This window comes from Rhinoderma darwinii, chromosome 10 (genome assembly GCF_050947455.1).
Source record: "Rhinoderma darwinii isolate aRhiDar2 chromosome 10, aRhiDar2.hap1, whole genome shotgun sequence".
Taxonomy (NCBI): domain Eukaryota; kingdom Metazoa; phylum Chordata; class Amphibia; order Anura; family Rhinodermatidae; genus Rhinoderma; species Rhinoderma darwinii.
Genome location: NC_134696.1, coordinates 42,146,121 through 42,174,009, shown reverse-complemented (window position 1 = coordinate 42,174,009; position 27,889 = coordinate 42,146,121). Strand labels below are relative to the sequence as shown.

The 27,889-nt window shown below is 39.4% G+C and overlaps 1 long non-coding RNA gene across 2 annotated transcripts in view; it reads left to right on the top strand.

Moving 5' to 3' along the window:
- Positions 1-27,889, top strand: part of LOC142661410 (uncharacterized) — a 65,984-nt gene that overhangs the window by 32,610 nt on the left and 5,485 nt on the right. The window contains exon 3 of one of the 2 annotated variants that reach the window (XR_012850728.1): positions 16,146-16,211. The exons of the other annotated variant lie outside the window; for it this stretch is intronic. This is a non-coding gene — a long non-coding RNA (uncharacterized LOC142661410). Of the gene's footprint in view, positions 1-16,145; positions 16,212-27,889 lie in introns of those variants that run through there. 2 annotated transcript variants of the gene reach the window in all.

The window sequence follows — 27,889 nt, the reverse complement described above, 5'->3', positions numbered from 1 at the left end:
GTGTACGGCGCCGTGTCTGGAAACTTTAAGAAACCGCAGAAACGTCATTCTCGGAACCCTACCGATCTTATTCTTATCTTTAAGGATAGGCCATCAATATAAAAGTCCTGGGGAACGCTTTTAATATCCTGATGGGTGCACATAATTCTAGAACTGCCAGATATATATATACACGTAGATAGTAGCTTAACACATGGTGTCTATTGTCTCTTCTAGCAAGAAGTCAACATTCTATGTGTACTAGTATAATGGGTCTTGTTGGAAGCAGAAGGGATTGTGTCTCCTGCAGACCCCATCATTGCTATGTGTGTTGTGGTGTTTTTGACACAACATCATAAAGCAATTTTTCCCAGATTAGAGCATGCACTAAGTGGCAAACCATGACGTGAGGGTCCTCAAGTATCATGCGTCAATCATTGTACAGAAAAATATAAATGTTGTCTTTTTGCAGTAGGGCAGCAAAAGATCGGAGTGATGACCTGGTTTTGACTGCTGTAAGGTAAAAGCAGGATATAGAATATAGGTATTGATAGCCAGAGGTTTTGTAGGATTTCATTGGGTGGACATACCAAGAGAATTACTCCAGTCTCTGTGTTCTTCTAATATATAGCAGTGTAAATAGTGGGTTTTCTGGCACAGATATGTGGTGTGAGCCCTGAACATTTTTGCTGTTATTTGGTAATAGTTTAGTGTATAAAGAGCAGTTCCACGTTAAATGTAAAAAGATGTCATCATAACTTCAAAGACCTGTTTTTCTGCTGTCTTTAATTAAATGACAAAATTCTGGATACCTTTAGCCACCACTAGAGAGAGCTTAAGAACTGCATACAGATTTTATATTGAATTCAATTGGAGCTATAAGGGTATGTATGGAGGTAGCTCTCCGCATTGATGGCTACATGCAAGCAGAAACACTGTGGCTGTATGAAAAGAAGAAGGATATTTGGAGCTCTGTAACAGAAATATAGGACTGGGACCAGAGCCGTAATTGAAAGCTTCTGGGCCTAGATGCAAAAGCTGTGACAGAGCCCATCACCTACCATGTGCGATTTATAACACTGGTGTCTTCTTTTAAGCCAGAGGGGGCATTGGTCCCCCTCATGCACTAGGGCTCATAAACAACTGCAAGCTCCTGCTCTGACCACTATAAATATATTTGATAAAATTGACAAATCATCAAATAAAATTGAAGCTATTTAGGGTACACTTTGAAATTCTGTTCAACTATTTGTAACTGTTTCTTCCCTGCGTTTTTCAAAAATGAGAATGTTGCAGGTAGTATAGCTTCTATAAATGTTGTCACTTATTTTTGGCCTATCTAGCAAGCAATGCAGAAATACAAGTGCAAACAAAGTATTAACGTATAACCAGGCAGATGTAAAATAAGTAACAACCCATTTATGGCTGCCATTTTCTATTGTTACTTAATGTCACTTCACTTGTGACGAATTACAGTAGTCTACAGCCATTTATTTGGATGGGAACATTTTTCTATGGAGGTAGTTTAGCATTAAAGGCTATGTAAACCCTCAAAAGTATGTGTGTATATATATGTCAGACAGTGTGTTTGGTGCAATTTTCAAATAGTTTTTTAAGAAATAATTTTTACTTTTTGAGATACAGCTGCTTTGGAACCAGCCCCCACCACCCCCTACTGCACTACAAATGTATCTGCATCTATAGGACGCAGATAAAATTACATGCATAACTAATGCTGGCACGTTCCACGCCCTGCTATTCAGTGCCTTTTAATGAGCCAAGCGGCGCGATGAGGACATTGCGCCGCTTGCCTAGTTGAAAAGCGCTAAATACCTTGCCATTCAACGCCTTTCAATGATTCAAGCGGCGCGATGACACCAACACACCGCTTACGTCGTAAAAAGGTGCTAAATAGCAGGGCAAGAAAGTGCCTTGCCCTGCCATTCAGTGCCCTTCAATGATGCAAGCGGCGCAATGAACAAGTCAGTCACGCTGCTTGCATCATTCAGCCCCAGCATTCAGGCCTGCATTGCTAGAGGCTGGCGCGGGAAAAGGATCAGGTGAGTAGGTAAAGTTTTTTTTTCATTTAAATGTGTGAATGCCTCTATCTACAGGGGGAGATTTATCTACAGGGGGCTGTATATGGGGCACTATCTACAGGGGGCTATATGTAGGGCACTATAAACAGGGGGCTGTATGCGGGGCACCCTCTACAGGGGCCACTATCTACAGGGGGATCTATGGGGGTCACTATCTACAGGGAGATCTATGAAGGGCACAATCTCCAGGGAGCCACTATCTACAGCGGGATCTATGTAGGGCACTATCTACAGGTTGCTCTATTGAGGGCACTATCTACGGGGGCTCTATGGGTGGCACTATCTACAGGGGGCTCTATGGGGCAGTATCTACAGGCGGCTCTATAAGTGGCACTATGTATGTGGGTTACTGTCTACAAGGGGCTCTATGTGGGGCACTGTCTACAGGGGGCTCTATGTTGGGCACAGTCTACAGGGGGCTCAATGAGGGGTACTATCTACAGGCATCTATCTCAATGGGGCACTATCTACAGGGGGCTCCATGGGGGGCACTAGCTACAGGGGGTACTTTGTGTGTGAGGGACAGTGTATGGAGCTATTATAATCAGGGACACAGTGTATGGTGCTGTTATAATCAGGGACAAAGTGTATGGCACTATTATATTTAGGGGCGTCGTGTGTGGCACCCTGAGAATTGTATCTTAATTTATAGGGGCGGAATGTTTGAAAAGTGTGGAGCTGCAAAAATCTGAGTGGAAACCTGCAGAAATGGGCCGTGGCCGGGAGAAGTCATCATAGAGGTATGGGCTGGATGAAGAAGAAAAAAAACGACTAGAATCTGAGAAGACGTCACCTGTGACTCACTCAATGTAAATGTTTATTTTGCCTCTAATCAGTACTGTAGTCACTGTATGATCTGCAGCGATATTGTAAAGGATCTGCCAGACACAGCTTCTGTGTCGACGCCCGTGGGTAATCAGTCTGCACCTGCTCCTATGTCTGTGAACTGACTCCATCTTCCACCACTCAGGATGGCAGGCATAGGAGTGGGAGAGCCTATCACAGCCTGACCAGACGGAGCTAGCTCCCTCCCACTGTCTATTTATACCTGCCTTTCCTGTTCCTCCTTTGCCTGTGATTCTGCTCTGCTTGTTTCCTGGCTCTGCTGCTGCTGCTTGAACTACTGATCCTCTGCTTGTTATTGACCTTGGCTTACTGACCACTCTCCTGCTCAGCGTTTTGTACCTCGTGCACTCCTGGTTTGACTCGGCTAGTTCACTACTCTCGTTGCTCACGGTGTCTTTGTGGGCAGCTGCCCCGTTTCCCTAGCTTCTGTGTACCCTTGTCTGTTTGCCTGTCGTGCACTTACTGAGCGTAGGGACCGTCGCCCAGTTGTACCCCGTCGCCTAGGATGGGTCGTTGCAAGTAGGCAGGGACTGAGTGGCGGGTAGATTAGGGCTCACCTGTCTGTCTCCCTACCCCGTCATTACAGATATGATGGGTGGTATGATTTTTTTTTTGTGGAACAGCAACTCCCAGCATTTTGTTACCATTGTTCAGGCCATGCTGAGAGCTGTAGTTTTACGCCGTACAAACCTATACGGCAGGGTTTGCACTACATTTTCAAATTATCTCTGTACTGGGCTTCAATTGTGATGGTGCTCTATTTATGTACTTAGCTTTGTTCTAGTACTGTATGTATGTACTGAGCTTGCTTCTGGTGTTGTATTTATGTATTGAGCTTGGATCTGGTGTTGTATTTATGTACTGAGTTTGTTTCTGGTGTTGTATTTATGTACTGAGTTTAGTTCTAGTGTTGCATATATGTACTAAGCTTGGTTCTAGTGCTGTATATATGTACTGAGCTTGGTTCTGGTGCTGTATTTATGTACTGAGCTTGGTTCTGATGCTGTGTTTACGTACTGAGCTTTGTTCTGGTGTTGTATTCATGAACTTAGCTTTGTTCTGGTGCGGCATTTATATAGGATGTATTTATAATTACAAAATTGCAGGGCAGATGGAATTTTTTTCAATTCATTGTATATTTAATGTGAACCTGTCAGATAGCTGTAACCCTGAACCGCCACCATGCGGTAATACATGACCTACAATATTTCCAAACATTCCCCTGTATGTTTTTTTCAGATGCAGCAAAATCTATAAAATCAACTTTTAAAACGACACACGCTATATGCTAATTACTCATTAAAGGGTCATGGGGCGGTGCCGCTATCCTGTAGAGTCACATAGTCCTGCCTCCAAACCCAACTTTCCATGCTAGATTGACATCCACTGGCTATCATACATCACTACCAGTCTCCTCCAACTTTCTCGGATGGGCCATTGCCGTGTACTCCTTGGGCACCCACCATGCAGCGAGGTGTACTCTGCCCGGCTTCATCGCTGCACCGTGCATGCCAGGGGGGTACAAGGCAATGGCACATTCACAAGATTTTTGAGGAGGCTGCTAGTGATGTAGAACAGTCAGGGGGGTGTCAATCAAAATCTGGTTGGTGCCATTTCAATTTTAGACTCAGGCAGCAAAAAAGCTAGAATCGGCCCTGCTATTACATCTATGAACTTAGATGTGATGGATAATAGGTGTATCGGACCCACTTTCACTGAACCCGTCAGTCCCGTGGACATGATGGATACAGGATTCAGCTAACGATACAGCTGCTCTGTATACAAGATACAAAGCAGCTGTATCTCAAAAAGTTTAAATTATTTTTAATAAAAACTAATTTGAAAGTTGCACCAAACACACTGAATGACATTTTAATTTATTTTTTATTTAAAAAAAAAAAAAAATCACTTTCAATGGTTTACATAGCCTTTAAGCACCACAGTTATTTAACAGAGTCCAGAAATCTGTTGCTACCTTTGAGGCTAATCCACCTCTCGGTGTTACAATTATATACAAGTGTTGTGTTGTGTTGTGTTATTTCTTGTGAGTGGATGGCTGTGTATGTACATGTATGTGTATGACCGTGTATACAGTATGTGTGTGTTGTTTGTGTGTGTATATGGTTGTGTATATACATGACTGTGTGTATGTATGTGGTTATTTGCATGCGTGTGTGTATGTGGCTGTTAGTGTGTGAATGTGTATACTTTCCCTGAAATTCTGAAAATGTGGATGAAACTGGGTAACCTTTTAAAAAGGCAAGCTGTCACGCAACCACCTTTCCCTTATATATTGACAGGAAGCACTTATTGTAATATATTCTATATCTGTAATCTTCTAGATTGCCTTTCCGTTTTCCATTTGTCATGGTCCGTAGACATGAGGACTGATGGGCATTAAAGCCTTACTTCCCTTCTGTGTAACCATGTAAGGGCAAGTGATTGCTTGATTGCCAGATAAGAGAGGTTAATTTGTCAGTCTATCAAAAAGGTTCTTGAAAAACACTGAGCCTTTTCAAAGCGGTATACTTTAAAAGTCAATTGGAAAAGTGAGAATTCATTTTTCATATTCTAGGTTATCTTTAACACAATGCATTTATTGTATTGTTTAAATACAAGTCACATCATTTATCAAGCAAGGGACTTTTACCCATGAATTATTGCATTGCATTTGCTTGAATACAGATTGTTACTTTTCTGCACAGACTCAAATTTAGTTCAGGGTTTCTGTATATGTGCAATTTCACGACGAACGGTCTCAGGCATTAATGTACCATACAATAATGAGAATACTTGCGCAAAAAATGATTGTTCACATTTGTCCTTCAAATCATGCAAAAACTATGATAGCGGCTAAAAAATATTGACTCATTTTGCTGGTCTACAGGACTCGATAGGCATTGTAAAATATTGTAGCAGGAAAAATGCACTGCAGTGAAGTGAAATATACTATTTATGCAGGGAAAAACAGTCTGTTAGACCCCCATGGTAAAATTGATTGCCCCAAATTGGGTAGAATCACGTCCTAGGGCATTGATACAGAAAATAATTTTTGAAAATATGCTAATCTCATTTACACATTCATTAGGCATAATAAGATATATGATTCCATTTTCTCAGTAGAAATTTTATATACTATGCACTATGCACATGCACTTGGATATACAACCGTGCACATAAAAGTACGTCCATTGCAAAATTACAATAGTTGGGTCTTCTGACCAAGCCCGCTTACCACTAGTGCACACACGAACCATGTAAAAAGAGTTTTAGCTAGGCTTTCCTTCATCTGTGGCAAAGATTAAGCTTGCTGCCCTAGCCCTAATTTTAAAGACCCTGTTCAAAGTGATTATAGAGAAGAGGTGGTCACTGGCAGAGCGGATTTAATTATGTTAACCCCTTAATAAATCCTGTTGGTTCTGTGTATTGAATCATTATTCTCCGTGGTATTTATGTGTGTAAAGTCCATTGTTGCTTACAGCAGAAAACTGGTGTTATCCAGATTATTCCATTAGCAAGCATTATAGCTCTTACAGACATATCCACCAACTAGTTCTTATTGATGTCTGCATCAGAGAGTGGGAAGATATGCTACATTGGAGAAGATGGTGGTCACTTCACCACTGATGACATTGTGTACATATTGCATCCTGTTGTGTTTATTGAGTGTTTTTTTTATAAGGTAAGGCAAGGTGCTTGGCTTGGTCACATCTAAATTTAGGGTACCACCATGTACCTTTTGGATGCCGTTTTAAAGATTGCATTTACGTTCTGTAACAGGGTGATGGCGGACACATGATCGAGGTGCATCATCGTGCCTGGGAATGGCACTTAGAGTATAAAACAGTGGTGAGCCCGCCAAGTAGTGTTCCGTGTTGGAGGAAGTTGGCGTGTTGCTATAAAGAGGGCAAGTTCAAAAAGCGGCTGTGGATGTAGAGAAAGAGAGGAAAAGACTGGCTGCTTTGGAGATGGAACTGGGGAGATTGGGACAGGTGAGGACCTTACTAGCCAGTATCATTTGTTGGTGAGTGGCAACAGGTCCTGAAGAGCAAGCAATGTTGTTGTGTGAAACCCCATTGTATGGATAGCTGGGCAGGGCATTGATGGGTAATGAAGGGGTTAATGATGTCCGTGCCTTTAGGCAGTGTGAGGAATTGTAAATACAGTAACTATGTTTTAGACAGCATAAATGTAGACAAGGCTTTTAGAAAATGCACCAAGTGGTGAATGCGGTATGATACGTTTAGTGAATCTTGCTAGACATCCTAGACACTTTTCTCTTACTTTTACCACCTATTAGTTTCCCCCTGTGTTTTTCATCAAAATTCTGCCTCATTTTTGGTTCACGATATCACATTTTAAGCCAAGTCCTTTCCGCTAGACTGCAGTCCCTGTCCTGCTAAGTCGCGCCCGCTTGTCAAGTGAGTTGAAAAAAAGTGTCTAAAACAGTTAATAAATGTGACACACAGCATGTTCATTATAGTATAAAACAGAATTCTAGTGCATTTTGAATAGTAAATATGCCCCATTGATTATGGCCGTCTTCACCATCAGCGCCGCTCGAAATTGCATATATTTAAAAGCGCAAGTAATGTTTGTTAGTTCATCAATCTAACGCCTGCTTCGTTTCATCTTTCTCCATGACATACCTGCGGGATATTTCCACCATCTTGCCCGTCTCTCCACCACCTTACATATCTATATTTCCAGCATTCATGACATCACAATGTATTAGTGGTTTCTCAAGGTGATTTGGACTCTTGGCTTGTATAGAGAAGAAATATGTAAAAATATAAACAACTTTTTTCTTGTATTTTTGCAGGAAGTTTGTGTACTACTTGGGAGTTTTACAGCACATAATGTGCCTTCCCTAGACAAGCTCACAAATCAAGCAAGATATTTCTGCCTAATCACTCTCTAATTTTAGAATTAATTACTGTCCAAACTAATAAAATCTGAGAGCTAATATTAACTGCAGAACGCATATTTTCTTTAGGACATTTTAGACCATATTTTAGGAATGTGGCCCTGTATCATTTTTATTTGGCTCTAATAATAGGCAATTCAACCTTTAACAAATCGAACTACACAAACCAATTAATTCTACATTACTTCATAATTGTCACTTCAGCCAAAAGGTCCTATATCATTTGGCGGTAAAACCCTACGGTTTTAGTTAATTCCTTAGAAATAACATTTCAGGGTTGCTTGAAATTACCTTTAGCATTTTTACTGGAATGCCCTGGTTAACTGAAGATCTCTCTTTGATGTTTTAAAATGTTAATCCCCAGACATCAGAGTCCAAAATGAGGCTGTGAGTGTTCATTTCACAAAAATCAATACTTATCTTTTCTTTCTTATGGTCTCTTTCCACATAATGAATTGTGTCAGGGAGCAGAGGTGATGGCTGATGAGGGACTGTGCCTTGGTGCAGAAGCTAGCGATTGTGGAATCGCTCTTTATTTAGACTGCTGGCTGTCACGCCAGGGATTCTGTCACAGTCAAATGAGACATTTGAGGTTTGGGATTTTGATGTTCTGATTTCACTATTAAAATCCCTGAAATGGTCTGGGGTTGAGCGGAGATCCAGTAACTGTATCAGTTCTCTTAATAAGTGAGACTGATCTAATTCACACACATAGAAAATAGGCCCTTCCGTGCGGAGGTCCCTTGCTGAAACCGAATCAGACACGGTAAGTCCGTGAAAAAAGGAATTTTGTGGTATTTTGCTATAAATGGACACTGTGAATGGTGTAAAATGAGGTAAAGCAAAGCAAAATTGGTCAATCAGTGATAAAAGGAAAAAAGTTAAATATTATGAAAAAGAATCCTGAAATTGTTCTTGCTTCTCTCATGTACATAAGCCCCTAAGCTTTGTCAGTTTTATATCAAGTCTGGTCAGTTAATGCTCTGTATTCTACACATCTGACCATATTGGTTCTATGATTTAGATTGCACTGTGTTACATGAAAGAGTCACAGTATTGTCTATAAATCACATATACTATAGCTGCAGAAGGGTTCATTTATTTCAAAATAATTTTTCTCTACGTAAAGGTAGGCATCCATCTAGTTTTGACAGATTTTTTTGCTCCTTTACAGGCTTCCTGACTTCTCATGCCAATTGTCCCGGAGAAGTGGCATAGCTAGGGGGGCTAATGGGGCATGTGATGGGTTCCAGAGGGTTTCCAACAAGCGACTTAACCTTTGAATGGGTACAGTATTTAAGAGCACAGCTAGGGCAGCAAACCGAATATTTCCCTCAACTGAAGGAAAATCTAACACTTTGGGGTCTATCATGATCCATACACCACATAACAAATCTGGATTATAACAAGTTTGTGCATATTTTTTTTTATGTACTGCATGCTGCGTATGAAGTCATTGGTGTTAGGTGGGGAGCCCAAATGTAACTTTTATTTTTTAGGGGTTTTCCCACTAACATAAATTATTTACTTAATGCTGGGACCACATCTACTATAAATTCAAATACAAATTGGCCCATTTGTTAAAGTTCTTGCTTTTGCACCCCCTTCAGTACCACCATGGCTTTCCTTTACTTTCTGGTACTTGTATTGAATATGGAGACGGGCTGTGAGTATCCCTTTCTATGGGCTTCATTGAAGTCAATAGAGCACATAGAAGTCTATGGACATATGTTCAGTAAGGCTGGATTCACATGAGCATGTTCGGTCCGTAAAGGACGGAACGTATTTCGGCCGCAAGTCCTGTACCGAACACACTGCAGGGAGCCGGGCTCCTAGCATCATAGTTATGTACGACGCTAGGAGTCCCTGCCTCTCCATGGAACTACTGTCCCGTACTGAAAACATTTTTACAGTACGGGACAGTTGTCCCGCAGCGAGGCAGGGACTCCTAGCATAGTAGTTAACTATGATGCTAGGAGCCCGGCTCCCTGCAGTGTGTTCGGTCCGGGTCTTGCGGCCGAAATATGTTCCGTACTTTACAGACGTAATGTGCTCGCATGAATCCAGCCTAAGAAGAAGAGTGCATCTCGTAATTACGAATTAAAACTGCGTTCTGAGCATGTGCCAAGTTAAAGAAAGTGCTGCAAACCACAGAGGCAAACTGCACAGACTTGGCCAAGAAACAGACAGCAGCAGGATGAAAATTTGATTGATGGGACACTTCCTGGATAGAACCATTTGAATTATTCCGCTAATGCACAATATTTTTAAATTAAGTATTTTAGAAAGTTATTGCCATTTAATATGAATTTATTAAGGTTATTTAGGTTTATGGGAAAACCCCTTTAAGATCTAGGCAACTAGGTTAAATCTCTTTTCCTAGAGTGTACAGGAAGAATATCCAATCTTTGGCACGTACAGGTCCCGATGTTCTTTACATTGATCAATGGAAATAAAATTTCAAATTTTTGCAGCAATTTACAAGCATGACACTATGTAACAGAAATAAATGTATGCTAGTTTCTGCAATACTTTGTGTGCTCAGTAAAACTACATTGGCACACTGCATGGGCTTCATGCACGACACACCTGTCTAATCCTCTGATTTACTGTATTAAGCATGTAGTTGATTAAACAGGCTCTGCATGCTGAACATTTGATTTATTCGCTATATTTAAAATACAGTTTATTTCCTGTGTTCTGATGTAAGAACATCTGGATGATTCCCTACATTCTGTATAACAAACACCTAAGTAGTTCGCTCCAGAATAGCAAAATAATGCTTTGTTACTTGTAAGTAAATAGATTATTCTTAAATGTAAAAAAAAGTATGACTAAATGGTTATGTTATTATAAAGGTGGGAGTAAAAAGTTATAGTAATAATAATAGTAATAATAATAATAATATTAACCCCTTGGAGACTCAGCCATTTTTTTTTAAATCTGACATGTGTCACTTTATGTGGTAAAAACTTTGCAATAGTTTTAATTATCCAAGCAATTCTGAGATTGTTTTCTCGTGACACGTTGTACTTTATGTAAGTGGAAAAAATTGGTCGGTAAATTCAGTATTTATTTGTAAAAAAAACACAATTTTTAAAAAATTGGCAAAAATTGGCATTTTTTAAAATGTAAATGTATCTGTTTGTAAGAATGATGGTAATACGACACAAAATAGTTACTACTTAACATTTCCCATATGTTTACTTTATGTTGGCATTGATTTTTGACCGTCCTTTTATTTTTCTAGGATGTTAGGAGTCTTATAACTTTAGCAGCAATTTCTCACATTTTCAAGATAGATTCCAAAACCTATTTTTTTGGGGACCACTTCAGATCTCAAGTGGCTTTGGGGACCTTATATATTAGAAACACCCCATAAGTCACCCCATTTTAAAAACTGCACCCCCTCAAAGTATTCTAAAAATCATTTAGAACGTTTCTTAACACCTTAGGTGTTTCACAGGAATTACAGCAAAGTGGAGGGGAAATTTCATTTTGGTGATTTTTACAGCATTGGCCCACGATTGCAGGGCTCCGAGGTTAAATTGTGAAACAAACCCCCCAGAAGTGACACCATTTTGGCAACTACACCCCTCAAGGCATTTTTTAAGGGGTGTAGTGAGCATTTTGACACCACAGGTGTTTTTTATTAGAAATAAATGCACAACGAATGGTGCAAAGCGAAAATTCTATTTTTTTCACAGATTTGTAATTTCAGTGCCTAATATGTGGTGCCCAGCTTGTGCCCCTATGAAAAGACAACTGTCTAATTATTATACCATGTTTCCTAGCTTTAGATACACCCTACATGTTGCCATAATACTTTTCCTGGACATACGACAGGGCTCGGGGGTGAAAAAGCACCATGCGCATTTGAGGTCAATTTGGCGATTTATGCATCATTGGCCGACAATTGCAGGGCTCTGAGGTCAAATAGTAAAAGAAACCCCCAAGAAGTGACCCCATTTTGGAAACTACATTCCTCAAGGAATTTATCAAGAAGGAAATAATTTTCCACTGATATGCCATTTTAGTGCATAATATGTTGTGCCCAGTTTGTGCCACTGAAGACAAACACCTCATAAACTGTTAAGCGGGTTCTCCCTTGTACGGTAATGACATATATGTGGACATAAACTGATGATTGGGCACACTGTAGGGTTCAGAAGGGAGGGAGCACCATTTGGCTTTTGGAGTTCAGATTTTGCTTGGTATTTGTTCTATTTGGGATTTTACTGGTATTTCAGTTTATAATGTTGGGGCATATGTAATCTGTGTAGAGTACATCAGGGTATAATAAGAGTGTATAAAAATTGTGTAAATAAATAATAATTCACAGATGTGTGGCCAGTGTCGCACTGATAAATGGTGCCCAATCTTATCCCCCTTTCGGAATACACTCTGCACATTTTGTGTCGCCATATTCTGAGAGGCGGAACTATTTTTTTTTTTTCTGAGTGAGGGCTGATAGTTTGTGGGACAATCTGTAGTGTATTGATTTTGTGGTACATGTGACTTTTTGATAACTTTTTATAAAAAAAATTGCGTAGCAAGTTGACCAAAAAACAGCAATTCTGGTATTGTATTTTATTCTTTTTTTTATGGCATTCCCACAAGCGCTATAAATGAAATAATGACTTTATTCTTCGGATTTATGCGTTTACGGCGATACCAATTGTATATCGTTTTTTTTTTCTATTTTACAGCGTTACCACAATAAAATCACTTTTTTTAAAAAAAAAACTTGTTTATTTTTTGGGTTGCCATATTCTAAAAGCCATAACTTTTTTATTTTTGCCAAAAAATATTATAGACTATAGGTTTGCAGAAAATAACCAAAAAGTCTAAATGTGCCAAATATATGTATGCCTGAGCTTTGCAGCCATAGGGATAGATGCAAAACAAAAACTAAACTGCACAATAAGAAGGATGAAAGGCGTAATTAAATTAAGACAATGTGACCAGGTGATAGAGCTTCAAGAGAGTAAATCAATGATCAGATTATCGCTGGAGTTTTTGAGAAGGGTATATTGAGTCAGGACAGACATTTAAGTCTCAGTGACTAAAGGTGACCATACACATTAGATTATTATTTTATGATCGCTGGGAACCCCACCGATTGTGAGAACCGGGGTCCCGAACCCCAGATCCTCTTCACGGCTTGACCTCAGTGAGGAGGAGATTGAATGGAGCGGCATGACAAGCATGCAGACTGCAATATCTATAGAAATGAAGGAAACAGTCGAGTACACCGCTCGGCTGTTTCTGTCATTCTCATGGGCAGTGAATAGAGCGGCGGGCGCATGCTTGAATGCTCCATTTAAGTTCCTCCTCACTGCACTTCCCACACTTGCAGTGAGGAGGAGCTAGGGGCTTAGGACCACCGTTCTCACGATCAGTGGAGGTCCCAGCAGTTGGGCCCCCATTGATTAGAAAGCATCTATCCTCTGGATAGGTAATAATTTATGGATTTGGGGAAACTCCCTTACGATTAACGCTCACCGTGGGTAATATGTTTAAAGTGTTTGAAGGCATAATATTCAGAGCTATCTCAATGAAAATAATCTTATCCAAAGTATCAACATGGGATTATGAAAAACTAATGCTGGTAAGTAAATTTGATTTCTAGTTTTTATTAGGAGATAAGCTGGATCTTAGTATGGGTGTATATATTGTATATATAGATAATTTTTAATAAAGCATTTGATATTGTCTCACATATAGGATTAAATTTACCTGTTTGTGACTTCTTACTATAAGTATAATAGTTATTGATTCAGGGCTTTATATTAATGGCCATATTTGGGGCCAGGAAGTTATCCTTACATAGGGGACCATGTCTGGTACACTCAATCCTCGGCTAATAGGCTAAACTTGATATTAACTATGTAACTAGATCTGAAGGTACAAATTTCCAGACCCCAATCTTCACCTGTGGATGTAGCAAGAACGCCTGAGTTACAACAGAGAATATATCTCAACTACCTGAAATGCTGGACAGCTCCGTTACCAGCGCCAATGTCAAGTTTTACCCAAGTCTGATTATCACCAAGCTTCCTGTTTCAGATTATTGTAGTTTGCTTCTAGTCTAGCTGTGTGCTGCCTAATCCCCCAAACCATCGCAGCGTATTTGTGTACCAAACCGGGATTGATTTTGACTACGATTTTTCCTTACTCTTTAAACTATTGGTGCTTATTTTGTACCAAACTCGTCTTGTTATTTGACTATTCTTGTTCATAATATCCTTCACTTCAGCCTCTAGACTCTTAACCTACTTAAAGACCGTGATCCGCACCCCCATTGGGCTCTCTCACTCCAGTGGTAGATTGCCAATAGAAATGTTATATAGTATGATATAGCCTTAACTATATAATACATTTGTAAGAATGCTAAAAGGTTCCTAAATACCAACAGTTGCTGGAATGACCATGATAGCAGGGACACTTAAATTGATATAATACAATGAGGAAAATGGAGAAAAAAATTTTTGGACGATTTATATAACTATCATTCTAAATATTGTTCTTTGTTTGTTCTTAGGTAATGATAAAATATAATAGAGGAAATGTCAAATGCATGAAAACTGGTTGATAATGGCCATTAGAATATTCTGATTTGGCAACATCAAAAACTTTATACTTTTTTAGTATCCCCCCCCCCCCCTTATAACATACAACTCTTCAACCTAATTATTTTTGTGTTTCATCTATCTGCTGATGATATTCACTTAATTTAATACAAGTTGTAAAGCTGTAGAGTTGATAATGTTAACTAAACGTGTTTTCTCCTTTGGATCCAATATATCAGCTAAAACACGAACATGAATACTGAGCAATGTATTACTGTACATGGGTTCACCTGTTTTTCCTAAGTGTCTGACCCTCGTTTTTTGTAATCAATATTTTTTTTGTATAAATCATAAACATTACATATCAATGCGACACAATCTAGTTGTCTGTACATGGAGAAGCATAACATAAAATTACATAAGAAACTCGTGTATAGCTGATATTATCGCCACGTATCTATGTGGTATAGATGACTAATATTTTAAAGAAACAGCAATTACAATAACTTTTCTTGATCAATTATGCCTGCTATTTTATACCGTGAGAATTGGAGCTGTAAAGAATCATGGCTGTTTTGGTAAGCTCTGAGACACCGACTTTTTTTTTATGTGGAAGGACACAACTGTTGTAAGGACCAAAAGACCAGTAGATAAGTGACCTGTCCCTGATTACCTACCTATTTATTGATTGATCCAGAATCTGTGACCTCCCATAGAGACAAAATGATTTAGTAATATTTTCTGTTGCTAAAGTGGTTTCCAGTCCATATCCAGTGATTAAGAGGCTTGGTTTCCAACACTGGTGATTACTGAGAACCCAATTTTGTTAAAATACCAAATCAATCAGTGATTGCTCTAGTTGTTATTGATTTAGTTAAAGAGGTTGACCACTTTAAGAAAACTAATAGGAGGGCATTCTAAACAGTATTTTAGTAAACTTACAGATGTAGCCATCTTTATCTTGACTTTTAACTCATTAAATACACAGGGTCAGGAAACTTTAACTTGACTTTTTCAACGGCTTCTTAATAGCTTTTGTTGTGGGATATCACGCTGCAGAAAACTATCAGAGTCAATATAAACTTGGCTACATCTGTACTATTTGACTTTATATGCAGTTTAATGCCATTTTCACGGGGTCATAAACCACATCCCTTGTTATTTCTGCTGTATTTTTTTTATCCCCATGGCCAAGGATGGAGGATAATGTCTAAGATAGGAATACCCCATTAACTCTATAACTTTGCAGGGAAATTGGAGTTCTGTATCAGAAAAACGAGTTCGGACCACTGTAAAAATCTATTAAAAAATACATCAGCACAGAATGTTGGACCTAAAAATTACATAGAGCTCCAACTGCTATAAGAAATTAATCATCACAGTATTTTGTAGCTATTTAGATTAGAAAAACAAAATGTGTTTGGACGTCCACTGTAATTCTGAAGGTCAATGAATTTAGGTTCATAATTCTCTATAAATTTTGTTATAACATCACTGTATATTGTATAGCTTGTGTATAGAGAGAATACTTTTAAGGTGAGGGCACTTATAAAACTTTCATTCCAAATTATTACAACCCTGCAACATGCATTTTTCATGAGGGCTCAGCATTAATACAATGTTCTGGTCACCTTAATCTGTATAGGACCTATAAATATATTGTACCATGAAAGTAGTCTGAATAATTCATGAATTTGTTCATGTTTGTTTTCTTTATTGCAGCACACATCAAATTGGATTTATTTACACCAGAGAACATTGGGTGAACCACAATGTGACCTAAATATTAAAAAAATATATTCATTCAAAAAGATAGTATAAAGAAAATGTAATACATACTGTCATAAGATTTGTCAAATAAATAAATGACTCTTGTAGCAATTGGATCTTTGATTTACATGTATTCAGTCATATATGCAATAGTACTGTAAATCAGACCTCATTCACATCACTTTTAGACCTTCCGTCAGAGGTATGCATTGGGAAGACCCCCCCTTATATCTCAGAACGAATGGTCCACACGTATCCCACTGTCATACAGTGCGATACGTCGCCCGGGGACCAGCTCTGGGAAAACTTCTGAAGTCACAGTATATATATGGACAGTAACGGTAGGAGCTGTGCTGTAGTCCCCGGGCAGAGCGCTAGCTGATGCTCTGCTCGGGGACTCCAGCTCTTTGAAACTCCTGACGTAAACTATTTTGGTCCCCGTCAAGATAATGGAGCCCTATGAGCACATTTATTGTGTTTGTCGGGAGCTTTCCCGACGTACATCATAAATATAGGGCAATAACGTATATATGAACGGGGCCGTAGGGGAACTAATGTCCCTATTTTTGAGGGTCCATCCACACGTAGCTTAAACACTGCGAAATGAGTAGCAGCAGTAGCAGCAAAGTCAACAAATCTCAACCACACACTGCGGAAGCAATCAGCAGACCAAACATGCGGAGACTGACCTGCGGTTTGGATTCTCAATCTGCAACATGTCAATTTTTCTAGTGAAAACACTGCTGAAATTTTGTGCACTGAAAATCCATACAGAAATTCTAAAATTTTTACGCTGTGTGGATATACCATTGTAGATACCCTCGCATGGTTTTAGGAATTTATATATTGTTGTTTTGTGGTATTCATTTTGCAATGTCTATTCCGGAAAGCACAATTGATTACGTAATTGAAAGATAAAGCGAATCAGCCTCAAGTCGTCATTAACTTTGCCAATCAATCTCACAAGAGTACAATGCTGTCTTCCATTCCAGCTGTATTAAATTAAAACATTGAGACAGTCAGAAATTAGTTATAGAACTTGTAAACTGCTTAATCTCGATGATGTTCTGTATAGTCAAACTACCAAAATGCATACATAATTGTACGTGCGTGCAACACATTTTATTAGGGTGTGCATTTAGAAAATGAATTAATTTTATTATGGTAATAATTATGAGTATTTTTTTTTCTAATTTATTACTAGATCAAAGATGTAGACCCAATAAATTGCTATTGGATGTTGCTTGGACTAGTCTGTGGTACAGAGGGATTACCCATTAACGCATTTATTACCCTTAACCTCTTAATGACTAGAGTATTTTGGTCCTAAATTATCTTACACTTTTTAGCATTTCTATCCATGTGATGTTTTAACACAGGGGTGCACATTGTCATACTACAATGGAGAGCCACCTCTACACCGCTTCTCTTCCCATCTAGAGTGCCAACAAGGGAGGAGTCCCGAAATATGGGGGTGCCAGAGATTGCTAGTGGCCTGATGTGGTCCTGGGGGTTTCAGGTTGTGCACTCCTGGTTTAAGGGGCCCTAACTTTTTTAGTTGTTTATCTTGGCATATAGGGCTATTTTTTTTAGTAGGATTTAATTTTTATTTTTTTTAGGGATAGATTAAACTAAATCAGTAAATTTTGTTATTTTTTTACATCTATAAATTCACACTAAAATCATAGCTATGGCTATGTTTGGGTTGGTATGGGCAGTGTGTATATGTGTTTTTTTAACTTTATTACTTTAAAGCGTAGCTAAACTTTCGCAAAAAATATAAATTTAAACTGCTATTATGTCCCTCTATGTGAATACATTACTCCTAGCAATTTTTTTCACTTCAATGTACCTTTTGTGCAGCTCTTTTTCTTGTGAAACTGTCCACATCTATTTTTACGGTTGCTAGGGGCGCATCTTAATGTGTGTGATGTTACGATTTGTCTGTATCTTTCATGGGCAGTGAACTCTGAGGTGATAACTACAATACTGTGATTGTGCACTGAGCTATGCACAGCACAACACATTATATATAGAGATGGAAATATCTCTGCACACTCCAGAAGAAAGGAATCAAGAGGTTTTTTTTCACTTTCCCTGGCAAGTGCAGGGAAGATAAGACAGGACGGCAGGGTGATTGTGGGGGGGGATGGACGGATGGAGCAGTCCTAGTCTTATCTGATGCTAATTAGCAGCTCAGATTACAGTGTCCTGAGACTCTTTGCCGGAGGGAAGGGGGAGAATCACCCAGACACAGAGACCAGTGTGCGCAGAAAATTCATCCTAATGACGGGGAAGTAAGAGAACAGTCTTATGCAAGTCTATCACTGCAGCCTGACACAGCGCGGAGTGCGGCAGTGTGATTATCCTGGCTCCTCCTTAGTACAGCCCAGTCAGCGTGTGGCTTAGGGGCCCGCTCACAAGTTCGACCGCTGCAACCCTTATAGCTACGCCACTGAGCGCAAGTCTGGCCCCCCCCTCCCTGTCCCCTCTTTCCCCTGTCCACTGTGCTATAACAGGCAGTAGCAGAGCGCAGGGAGGAGAATGACAGCTCTGCTACTGTCCGGACTATAGTGTGCGAGAGGCGCTTCCGTAGCAGAAGCGCCACTCACACATACCATAGACCGGACAGAAGCACAGCTGTCAGTAGAGGCAGAGAGACCTTCCTGATGTCATGATGGGGGCGTGCACATCTGACGTCGGGATGGGGCTGTCCACCCGTACTCATAGGCAGCAGAATCCGTACACCGATACATTCAAACGGTGTACGGATTTCTGCTAGCAACAGGAGAAATACAAGAAATAAAATGTACTAAAAAAGTGTCAGAGTGGCCATTTAAAACACATATAACACAAAAAGTAGCCCAAATTCATTAATAAAGTATATTACAAAATATATTTATATTACACATGCTGCTAGAAAATAAAAAGTTGATCGAACGTTTAGTTACGTTTTAAGCTCAGTTCACATCTGTTTTTTCAGGCACATTGGAGGTATACGCCCGGAGTGTTCCCCAACGTATGCCACTGTATGACATACAATGGCATACGTCAGGTAATTGACTTCCATTGTAAAAAAAAATGCATACCGCGTGGTATACATTTTCTTTAATGAGCCCCACTCGTAGACAATGCTTTTCTATGCATAAAAAATATTATGACAATGCATACCGGCCCAGCGTATTCCAAAAATACTCTTTCTGGCATACACTTGGTGTATGGAAGTTTTTGGGCACTTCAGAGTTTACATCAGGGAATACTCCCGGCATAGACCCCCAATCTATCTATCTATCTATCTATCTATCTATCTATCTATCTATCTATCTATCTATCCATATATATATATATATATATATATATATACTGTGCCGTGTGAATTTATTCACCTCCTCTTGGTGTTTTGCCTGTATTTTTTGCTGTGAACAAACAATAATTGAGACAAAAAAATAGAGTATTCACCTCCTTAAAGTTAATTCTCTGTGGAGTCACCTTTTCCCGCAATTACAGATGAAAGTCTCTGGGGGTAGGTTTCTCTTAGCTTGGAACATCTAGACCCTGTGATTTCTGCCCATTCTTCCAGGCAAAACTGATCCAACTCCTTCAAGTTAGATGGTTGTGTTGGTGTACAGGAGTCTTCAAATCATGCCGCAGCTTCTCATTGGATTGAGGTCTGGGCTTTGACTAGGTAATTCGAAGGCATTTAAATGTTTCTCTCAAACCACTTCTGTAAACGTATGTTTAGGATTCTTGTCCTGCTGTAAAGTAAACCTCCTTCCCTGTCTCAAATCTCTTAACAGACTGAAAAAGGTTTCCCCCAAGAATTGCCCTGTATTTGCTGCCATTCATCCTGAGATCCATGAAAAATATCCCTACAACATAATGCTGCCTCCACCATGCTTCACTGTGGGAATGGTGCTCTTGGGGTGATGGGTAGTGTTGGGTTTGCACCACACATAGCTTTTCCATGATGCCCAGAAAGTTTAATTTTAGTCTCACCTGACCAGAGAATCTTCTTCCATGTGTTTGGGGAGTCTGTCATATGCTGTTTGGCGAACTCATAATGTGTTTATTATGTTTTTCTTTGAACAATGGCACTGGATATATATAAAATTAATTTATTACATTTTTAACATATTAAGTCCCCTAAGAAACTTCTGGACAACTGTCACCTTTATAGGCTTCAAGACATTTTACAATAAAATTCCATATGCAAATTTCAAGTGCTTTTTGCTGTTGGTTTATTTTGGTATTCTGTAGCCATGGTTGGGAAGAGCATAGCATAAAAAAATAAAACTCCTACAAACACTGGTTTTCCACAATAAGTAAGATTAGCCAAAGGGTATGACAATAAAAATCAAACCTATAAACTTCTCAATCAAAATGGTCCAAACACAATAATAATGACAAGTATTATAAATCTGTATTACTACACCAATTCAAAGGGTTATTACAGCTCCCAATAAAATCAATAAAAATCACCCCTGCCTATAAAAGAGCAACAGATGGTGGCTGTAAACAAAATATGACATGGCCAATTAACATGGAAAAAAAATATATATATAATCATGTGAACAACAAGAATAAACATATACCAATATAATAATTATAAAAATGCCCCAATTTTATATACACTTTTTATTTTAAATGCCCCAAAGAAGTATATACACACAACAAGGCTACGCAAATCAAAACCTAAACTCTAGCCAATACTGAAGCTTAGATCCAGATGTGTTTCGCAAACAGTTTCTTTGTGGTTACAAAATAATGACCATAGTAAACGAAGAACTATCATAATAACTTCCTATCTACATCAGAAGGAGATTGGCAAAGTCCAACCTACCGTACAGAAAACCACAGGAAGAGTTCCACTTAGTACAGATCCAAATCAATCTAACTACATATGGACAGTAGAATTTGGAAGATAGTTTGTACCGTACTTCATCTGCCTTCTTCTGACATTGTTCTCATATTGTTGTGCCAATAATCTTAAAAAAAAGATTCTCTATTGTGCATGTAGACAGAAAAGATGAACTAGTAGCAGCACTTTAAATATATTAGTCTACAAGATGAAGAACATTGGTTGCATTTCCAAAAATAATCTGTAGTAAACTGTAATGTATTATTTTGCTCTAGTCTCATAAATAATATTTTATTGGGCATATAGTGTAGAGCTCATCATAAAGAATCACAAGTGAAATATATTAGTCATGTGGAATTCATTTATCTTAATAGATTAATTGCAACACAACTGCTACTGAATATTTTTGTGATTATTATTTGCATCACGCTATACAATAAATAATAATATTACTGATAGATATGTTCTTTGTATTAAGGGTATATATAAGGATCAAGCAATCATTTTTTTTTCCATGATTTCTGTTAAAGTCGATTGTGCAGCCAGCTTTTCGCAGAACTCAATTGCTTGTAATAATGTTGTAAATCTCGGTGATTGTTTTAGATGGAAGGGAACCGGTGAAGTCTGCCTAAGTATATGGATTAAATATTAAATCCCAAACCATATCACAATTCTATTCTGAAATCAATGAGATGGTTGAAAACGCGGATGTCACACACGGTCTGGGCGTTATTGTAAACGTGAACTTACAATGTAATGTGAGATTACTGACTGCTTTGTTAACTTTCTAAATATCCCACAGTATATTTTCTTTTCTGTATTTAAAACGTATTCTACAGTTATAATTTTACAAATCGTGAAGACAGGATTTAATCGAAATTTCTCTAATCTGCGTAGGATAAATAATAAAAGTTTAATTTGTAGAATGTATAAATATCATAATTTTCCAACACCATCAAGAAAATGGATTATGAAAGTCACTTACTATAAAAAGCAAAATCCAACTATTTGTTCAAAACGTCTTAAAGAGGCTCTGTCACCAGATAGGCGCTGCTATGTAGATTACAGTAACGTTTTTATTTTTAAAAAACGAGCATTTTTGGCCAAGTTATGACCATTTTTGTATTTATGCAAATGAGGCTTGCAAAAGTACAACTGGGCGTGTTTAAAGTAAAAGTCCAAGTGGGCATGTATTATGTGCGTACATCGGGGCGTTTTTACTTCTTTTACTAGCTGGGCGTTCTGACGAGAAGTATCATCCACTTCTCTTCAGAACGCCCAGCTTCTGGCAGATCACGCTGTGACGTCACTTCTCCAGGTCTTGCATCGTGTCAGACGAGCAAGGACACATCGGCACCAGAGGCTACAGATGATTCTGCAGCAGCATCGGCGTTTGCAGGTAAGTAGCTACATCGACTTACCTGCAAACGCCGATGCTGCTGCAGAATCATCTGTAGCCTCTGGTGCCGATGTGTCCTCGCTCGTCCGACACGATGCAGGACCTGGGGCAGGAAGTGAGTGACGTCACAGCGTGATCTCTCAAGAACACGGCTGTGTCTGCACTGCCAGAAGCTGGGCGTTCTGAAGAGAAGTGGATGATACTTCTCGTCAGAACGCCCAGCTAGTAAAAGAAGTAAACACACCCCAATGTACACACATAATACACGCCCAGTTGTACTTTTACTTTTCAACACGCCCAGTTGTACTTTTGCAAGCCTCATTTGCATAAATATAAAAATGGTCATAACTTGGCCAAAAATGCTCGTTTTTTAAAAATAAAAACGTTACTGTAATCTACATTGCAGCGCCTATCTGCTGCAATAGCAGATAGGGGTTGCAAAATCTGGTGACAGAGCCTCTTTAAAGAGATGCATCTCAGGGGGCGCTATTGTTTATTTAAAAATTGTCTTCATTATCTATTTGATAATTATTTGTTAGAAACATTTTGTACACAATTTGAAGCTTCGTACAATGACAATGACAAGAAGACTGGGTGATGAGAAGAAGATAACAAAACAGAGCTCCAAACTCTATTGGGAGAAACCTGTTTAATTTAGTGCGGTATAGTTGTGATACCTTTTTTTTTTTCTTTGAAATCTTAAAGGGGTTTTCCAGGAATTTCCATGAATGGCCTTTCCTTTGGAGGGACCATCAGTGAGTGATCGGTGGAGGTCAAACCGGCGAACCCCACCAAAAAGCAGCGGGGGGATTAAGCTGAAGTACCAACCACAACAGTATATATGTATATGCCACTGTGTGTGGAACAGCAGTAAAGGGGCTACAGCAGCCTCCTCATTATTGAGTTGTGCATCAGATCTCTTTTCAAGGTTTTTTCAAGGGAATTGTCATTGATTGTCTAACCTTGGGGTTGGGTAGTATAATAGAAGTTAGAGCAGTAGTCAAAGTTTGATCATTACATTGGTTGTACTTACAGAGACATTGACATTACTCTAATTAGTTGTGACAGCCATTTTTGCTAAAATGTCAACATGAAGTACAGACATATTGATAGTCTCTTTTGCATTAGCTTCTCCAAAACTAACAACAATCTATTATGTTTTCACCAAGTTCTATCAGTACCAAAGTGACAATTTGTCTAGAATCAAATTCAAAGGGGACAACCAATATGGTTGTGCTTCGAATTGTCACTTTTGCAAATATACCTACTAGAGACGAGAGACAACCGAACCCGGTTTCGGTCCGAACATCGGGAAAAGTTCGGTTCGCAGCGAATCCGAACTTCACCGGGTTCGGCCGAACACGTTTTGACCGAACCCGGTCAAAAATATTATACAAATCAGCAGCCACTTGTCTCTATCAATTACTGATAGAGAAAAGAGGCTGCTGATTAAAAATAAAATAAAAAGCATTTCATACGTAACCGGTCGTTGTCTTGGTGACGAGTCCCTCTTCTTCCTCCAGTCCGACCTTCTTTTCTGACACAGCAGCCTGTGATTGGCTGCAGAGGCCGCTGCAGCCTGTGATTGGCTGCAGAGGCCGCGGCAGCCTGTGATTGGCTGCAGCGGTCACATGGGCTGTAACGTCATCCAGGAATGTCGGGCCGGATGTCGAGAGGGACGAGTCACCAAGGCAACGGCCAGGAGACCGGACTGGAGGAAGCAGAAAGTTCTCGGTAAGTATGAACGTCTTTTTTTTTTTACAGGTTACTCTATATTCTGATCGGAATTCACTGTCCAGGGTGATGAAACAGTTACTGCCAATCAGTTAACTCTTTCAGCACCCTGGACAGTGACTATTTATTGACGTCGCCTAGCAACGCTGCCGTAATGACGGGTGCACACATGTAGCCACCCGTCATTACGGGGCCTCATGCACACGACCGTAATTACGACCCAAAATAGCGGGCCCATAGACTTCTGTTAGCCACGGGTACCTTCCCGTTTTCTCACGGGAAGGTGCCTGTGCCGTTAAAAAGATAGAACATGTTCTATTTTTTTATTTTACGGGCCGTGCTCCTATACTTTATAATGGGAGCACGACTCGGAAAAATGACCGGCTGCCCGTGGCCGGCCGTGCCCGGCCGTGCTCATCTCCTGAAATACTCTGTGCAGCCTTAAACTCTGTGGACAGGTCAGGATCCTGTTTCTTTTAAATGCTGCTGGGGAACCCGCTCTATCCACTATATAAGGCTGCGCTACAGTGCAGCATTTAAAAGAAACAGGATCCTGACCTGTCCACAGAGTTTAAGGCAGCACAGAGTATTTCAGGAGATGAGCGTGCGGATCTTGTGCGGGGTGGTGACTTGCCAATCATGTGAAGGTGTTATTGAGGACAGGAGTGGAGGAGAGGTAACAGACTGAGCTACGTAATGGTAAGAGCAGAGTTCACAGCAGCACTGAATCTGCACGCTCCTCTCCTGAAATATTCAATGCTGCTGTGAACTCTGCTCTTACCATTACGTAGCTCTCAGTCTGTTACCTCTTTTGAATCCAGCACCAACCACTGCATAACTTCCAGAACAGCTGATCGGTGCAGGGTACGGGTGTTGGAATCCAACCTTTCACATACTCACGACCTACCTGTGGATCGGTCATCAGTTTGAAAAACCGCTCTGTTCCTGGTCAACCCCTTTAACTCAGAATACCCTAATAGGTTATTTGCCAATGGTTTTTCTAAACCAGACAGCCTCTTTAACTGATTCTTGTGTACACGGTGAAAACTTGCTAACGCTAATTTAGGTGTATTTAGTCCTATGATAAACCACCCAAAGGACACTGTGCCCGATTGTCTGCAAGTAGAAATGTAAAAGCTTTCCTGGTACAAACATCAACATACCACTAGCTATAAAGGGGATACTTAGTGTTATATTGCTTTATCATCAATGCCACTATGGACAGATTAGGCTATGTTCACATCTGCATCAGGGCTCTGTTCCGACATTCTGTTGGAACTTTCCGTCAGAATGGAGCCATGACTGACACAAACGGAAACCATAGGTTTCCTTTTCCATTACCATTGATTTCAATAGTGATGGATCCGGTGCCAATGGTTTCCGTTTCTCTCCATTGTGCAAGGGTTCTGTTGTTTTGACAGAATCAATAGCGTAGTCGACTATGGTATTGATTCCGTCAAAACAACGGAACCCTTGCACAACTGAGACAAGCGCAAACCATTGGCACTGGATCCGTCACCATTACAATCAATGGTGATACAAACGGAAACCTATGGTTTCAGTTTGTTTCAGTTAGGGTCCTGCTCTGATGGAAAACTCAGACGGAATGTCAGAATGGGACCCTAAAGAAAATGTGAACGAAGCCTTAGTAACCAATTAAACACAGTATCATCCTGATTCCTGTTCAATCTCCTCTGAGCCAATTTTCTGTCAATTTACAACTGTTGCTGTTTTAGTCTGAAATTCCCATATTTTTGTTCTTCCCATTACAAGTTAAAGAAAGCTTACAACTGTTGTTTCTAAAGCTGCTTACATTGTACAGAGTAATACAAATATCTGTCACGCATACATTTGTCCAGCTGATAAATAACTGCATCTATTTCTATGACATATCCATTGTCTGATATCTGTTCACAGAACAAACAAATGGCAAGATACCATAATGAAGTTTGTGATCCGGATGAACGTTGAGGCATAAATGTAATTTGTTAAAGTGAGGAAAACAATTGTTAGGAAAAAAAAATCTGAAAAGATGACAGTTTGCACCCTTCTGTTCCCTAAACCCGGCGTCTTTGCAGCACTTTTATTGATAGTAAAAGGACAAAAAAAAAAGATTAATAATAAAAATGCTTTTCTGTAGAAAAAAAAATAATAGTCTTGAATAGGTCCTTTTTACTTGGAGCCCAAAGACAGTTAGTGCTGTCACAAGCTGTCAGATGGCAGAATTTTATTTCATAATTTGACAGCAAATACAAAACTATTACTTATTGTCAGTACATTTCCTGGCCATTAACAACCACTGAGGTATGAAATCAGGGACAGTTGACAAGACTTTAACTGTCCATAGTTACAGCCGTGCTTAGAAACCACAACCGATGTTCTTCTCAAATGTGATTCACAAAGACCTTTCTCGTTAACTCCTTAATCCGTCTGCAGAGAAGAATTTATGTATTGACAAATTCTAAACAAAAGTACAGCATTGTACTTTATAAAAAAAGAGGTATTCTTGCATCATTTATTCCAATTAAGAATATTAAATTGAGCCATAAAATTATTCCAATATAGCCTTGTGGCTTACTACGCATGCAGAACTACTAGCAAACATGCCAATAGCTGAATGTCCAAATTAACCATTCATTTTAAGGTCTAAAATTCTGTGCTAAATAATTTCTTCATAATATATCTTTATAACAGTGTCACGCCGCTGGTGGTGCTCAAGACCGTAATACCAGACAATCGCTATCACATGGGTCAAGCACGCATCAATACTGACAGAAAACAAAAGGCACAAGTAACTCACCAATGAATGAGATATACTGAATACTGAAGACAGAAGAAGGTGGAGAAGACGAATAAATGGAGTGGATGGCTGGTGAATAGCATGCAAGCACTTAACAGATGAACAGTCAGTGGACAAAAATTAACAGCAGTCACTGACTCTATCTCATCTAAATACTATACCACAGCAGGGTAAGACATCAGCTTAGCAGCAGACCAAAGGCACAGGAAAGACAAACAAACCAATGCAACTACTGATCCCAGGATACTAGATCTCTCAGAGGACCAACAGGTCCCACAGTACAAACAAACACATAGACAAGAATAAAGTCACCAACTACAATCTAAAATGAGTTTAGCACATGTCATAAACAGTATAACCAGCACCTGAGTAATCCAGTATATACAGAATTATTATATAAAAAATAAAAGCTCAGACTGCTATAAAGATAAATTGTGTACTTTATCAGCACAGAAGTTTGGACCTATTTAGATTAAAAAAGCAAAATGGTGTTCAATACAGAACATTTACTTTAAAGGTGACGTTGCTAGCTTATAGTGGAGATCAATTGGGTTCCCCAACTTATTTCTTTTGCAATAGGCCAAGTGAAGCTACACAAGATTTCACAACTCCGCAACCACAGAAATGTGAGGGTGAAGACAAAGTTTCATGCTACCTTTCTATACCACAAAGGATTGAAAAGAGATGGGTGATGCAACAAGCTCTGTCTATGTTTTCTGCTATCTAACCAACAGGTAGATGAGGAGGCGGGCAGCATCCCATGAATGTAGGATCAGACTACAAATGGAGTTTGTTTGTGGCCTGTAACCATGGAGACACATAAGTCTGCATATGAGCTGTATACACTTATACACTGAATTGGGGCAGTAAAAAAATGGTTATAAAGGTGGACATACCTTTTAAGT